Raw genomic sequence first — 4,670 nt, 5'->3', positions numbered from 1 at the left:
CTCTTGGTTTCCACCCAGGTCATGATCTCGGGGTCCTGAGATTGAGCCCTGCCTAGGTCACTGTCCTCACTGGGGAGTCACTTGAAGTCTCTCCCTCTTCCCCCCCCCCCCCTGCTTTTGCATGCGTGTTCTCTCTCTCTTCCAAATAAATAAATAAATCTTAAAAAAAAAATCTCTGGTATCTAAAATTTTATGGATATTACAGAAATAGGAAATATGTTAAACATAGACATTAAAGAGTAACTGAAAATTGAAGTGTCCTAAAGTAAAATATTGTTTATAATTTGGTTAAATATAAAATTTTTTTAAGTATGTGGGATAAATGCACAATATTTTATAAATGATTAAAATTTACCTTCTTTTGGTTAGTAAAGTGTATATATTCAATTAAAGATGAAGTATTTAGAATTTGTTGTGCAAGCACGGACCGTGTCTTTATTTTATTTTACTTTTTTACTGACGCATGGTTGACATACGATGTTATATGAGTTTCAGGTCTACAGCATAGGGATTTGACAAATTCTGAACTTTATAAAATGGCTCCCGTAAGTATAGTATCGCCTGTCCCCACACAACAGTGCTATAATGTTATTGACCCTATGTCCTACACTATACTTTTCATCCCCGTGACTTATTTTATAACTGGAAGTTCGTAACTTTTAATCTCTCTCAAATAGACCCAGTATGTTGCGCTTTTAAAAGGCGTAGACAGAAGCTCACAGAGTTTGTAGATCAAACTCTTTTTTGCTTTGGTTCCATGTTATTGTGTTAAAGTGGACCTGGGTCCCTCCGTTGTTGATGAATGACTTGGAGAACTTGGTGGGCAGCAGGTCACTCCTGACCCAGTGTAAGCCCTGAGGGGGCAGGGATGGAGCGGTGATGGCCGTGCTTTGAGAGTGGCCATGAAATCTGACAGTTCAGCACCCCGGGACAGAAGGGAAGGCTCAGGCAGAAAGATGCAGCCCGAGGGATGAGGCTTTTGTGTTTAGCCAAGCCTCTGTGGTTTGCATGGTAGACGAGATGAAAACAATTTGTAGAACAATTAGGTTATTCTCCTGATCTGTATATATTGTGGGAAAACAATGTCTTCTTACTTTCTCCTGATTTATTTTATACTTTATAAACACTCTGATACAAAAACCCAACTGATAGAAAAAAACATGAACAAGGCTACTGAAGACATAAACCAGTGTTCAACAAACTCAGCAGTTCATTCGACGTAGGCCCATTGGGTTTGAAATGATACACGGACAGGAAGAGGGATCCTGGTCGTTTGACTGAGCTCACTGCAGAGTCTGGGATCAGAGCTCCTTTTTAGTGCTCACCCTGCTGTATTCTGGGCCATCCGTGCGCACTTGAGCAGGAACGGACCGCTGGAGATCGGGTGACGTCTCGGGGCAGCAAGAAGGTCCGGCGTGTGCTGGGGACGGGGGTGCGCGGGAAAATCACCTTCTGATAATGGAGGCAGGAGAGAGTGATCTGGGCTTTTTGTTTGTTTGTGGTTTTGTTTGTTTTGTTTTGTTTGTGTTTTGTCCACAGATTTTCAAAGGAAAGCACAAATACGAATGCTCAAAAAAAAAAAAAAAAAAAAAAAAAGGGAGGGTATAACAGATTCCAGTTAATTAGCTCAGATTTGGTCCCCATATCGTGAGTCTCCATAGGGCTTCTGGGCTCTTCGTCCGAGCTACTAGACCGACTGCTCTGTCACAACTTCCCAAATAGATGGACATTTACCACACGTTTGTCTGAGACAGATCTTTCACGGAATGCTTCTTGGGGGTACGGACAAAGTGGTTGTTGCAGTATACAACACACAGAGGTCTCCGCTTTCCTTCTCTTTGAACATCTCCGGTTGTCCCTGAAGTCACCCTTCAGTTGCCAGGGACCTTCCTTATTTCCCTTTCCATCACATGAGACTTAAACGCCTCAGTGCCGTCACGGGCGCATTGGCTCTGGACATGGAGAAAGGAAAAGATCCCATGATTGGCACAATCTAGTCGTTCCCATGTTGGAATGCAGTGTGGGACTCTACCTTCTGTGTCACGGGCCGTGACTCATCCTCACCCGTGACTCCAAGGCTTTTATCCGTTGTTTGTTCAGGAGGACTCTGACTTCTACTAGAGACTCGGGACTGAGTTCTGCTTGCAATGAAAGATTTTTCCACAGCCTAGGGTCATGTGTAACTTTTGCTTATTTTACTTTGTTTTCTGACTTACCCAAGCTTGAACAGCAGGATAAAATCAATTTTTTCCATAAAGGAGCAAACAATACAATCAGGAACAGAATATAAATAAGATTTTCTTATAAAGGGTGGGTCGGGGTAATATCAGAATGCCCCAAGTCACTCTGACTTCAACGTGTGTGAGTTTATAAGGTCTGGGAACCATTACCACAGCTCCAAGTGATCATAACAAAGCAAGAAAAATCAAATGAAAACACAATTTAAACATCTTTATGATACACACAGCCTGTGAATAATTAGATCTATGTCCAAAATATTAATAATATGTATTTATTTACACATTTATTTGTTTATTTTTACTGACAGGTCTTTATTGCCATGAACTTAAGAAAGAGTAGCATCAGTTTAGCTAAAATCAATACGGTGAAGAAAATGATGGAAATCTTTGCCTCCCCCAAGTATTACATACAGCGTTTCATGAATGCCTGTGCTGCTGCACGTAAGGCCCATGGGTTCTGCATTGTGTTCATGTTGTGTGCGATATAGCCTGCGACATGACGTGGGGGCAGTTACGTGCATCCGTGTCGCTGGAAACTGCACTGCCGCTGGGGTCCTTGTGGGCACGGGCCACGAGTCTGTTCCTGATGCGCAGGACGCTGGCCGCATCCATCTGTTCTCACCGTTTCTCTCCCACCTCGGTGAACATCTGATGATGTTTGATCTAGTGACACAAATAGCCATAAGGACACCAAAAACTGTGTGACCCATGCTTCCCCGTGGACATATGATTTTACAAAACATGCACCGTGCCGTCCCGTGTCAGAGCTTGTGAGGCTCCCCTCCAGATCCCGGAGGGGTCGGCGGTCCAGGCAGCGCTGGGGGCATGGCCCCGCTCTGGGCTCCTCATGCGTGAGCTAGGTTGTGACACAAAAGGCGAGGTACTCTACAGTCTTCTTCGACACATCCTTTTCTGCTACCTGAGAACCAAGGCTCTCATGTGTTCCTACAATATGTAAGAGAAAACACAAATATTAACACATGGAATCGTTACAACAGCCCAGAAAATAATTTGCAACTATCCAGAAACACAAAACAGAGTCTAGATTCATCCTCAGCTTTTAGATCAGTCAAAGCTATTCCCAGGTGGGATGCTTACATTTCAATTAAAAAAAAAAATCTGAAGAGCCCCAGAGTACTGTAGACATTCATTTTTGCTCTTTTATGAAACTACGTTTGTGAAAAACATTTTCCCACGTGGGAACCACTTACACGGGGAGAGTCTGTTCTCTGGACTGGACTCCCATGTGGAGGCTCTGGAGGTGGCGTTTTCTCGGAGAGACTCTCTCCAGTTCTCACCTTTACGTGCTTCGATTTTCCCTGAGAAATACTCCCTGAAGGCCGGCGCCGGCGGAATGGAGGCTCTTCAACTTGGATGACCTCCTGTTCAAACATGTGGTTTATTTATTAAATGATTAATCATATCTGCCAATACCCCAGGACCCTTTGGAATTCGGTGGTGACGGAGAGCTAACAGCTTTGCTCCCTTAATTTATCTTTTAAAGAATTGGCGCTTCATTTAATCAATACAAGGAAATTTATTACAGAAATAATAATTTCTCTTACTTTACATACTGGATAGCTAAAGCATGCGCTGGTTCTTTCTATAAGAATCTGATTTGTATATTGCTTCTTATTATAATTTGCTGATATCTAATTGACAGATAACATGGTATAGAATGTGTTGATTTGATACATTTGATACATTTATATATTGCAACACTGTAGCTAATACCACCAGGCTCTTGCTATGGGAGCAACACTGATCTCTCAGCAACTTCAGGACACAGTGTTGTTGTCTGTAATGGCTGTGCTGCGCATTAACCCTTCCTGACTTACTTATTTACTGGTTCCACGTTTGTACTCTTAAACGCTATCTCCCCTGTCAAAAGCCACGAGGCAATTCGAGCTGGAAAGGGACAATCAGAGAGACATTGGGATTATTTGTTTATTTTTGAAGTTTGGTCAGAGTTATTTTTTCCTGCTAATGATACTGGGTCATTTCAGTGCGACACTCAGCCTGGGTCTTTGTGCTCTCACAATGTCTTGCTCTTTCTTTGTGTATTCAGTTGATTAAATATATCAGTTATTGATATTGTGTTGATCCGTCACACTTTTGTAGAACTAGTTATGTTTAAGAATTCCTTGTCATGCCTTGCATGGAGAAGTTTCCTCCTGAAGAACTAATATGCTTATGTGATCCTTATGCTTAATTTGGACAAATGAGAGACATTTTCTTTTATTTGGTTGTTACAAAAGAAAGACCTTCAGGATCACTTCTCCAGGAACTTGTTCTACTCCTTCCCAGTTCATATTCATTCATTTTATGGCATCACAGAATCATTTTGTTTCCCCTTGACCACATGGTTCTTGAAATACATTCTTTGCATAGTTTTTTAATTTTCTCTATACTGCACCATAGTGTAAACCA

The sequence above is a fragment of the Mustela putorius genome, unplaced genomic scaffold (assembly GCF_011764305.1).
Source record: "Mustela putorius furo isolate JIRA1106 unplaced genomic scaffold, ASM1176430v1.1 tig00004033_pilon_pilon_pilon, whole genome shotgun sequence".
Lineage (NCBI taxonomy): Eukaryota > Metazoa > Chordata > Mammalia > Carnivora > Mustelidae > Mustela > Mustela putorius.
The sequence above is the reverse complement of the archived record's forward strand: the minus strand, read 5'-3'. Positions refer to the sequence as shown.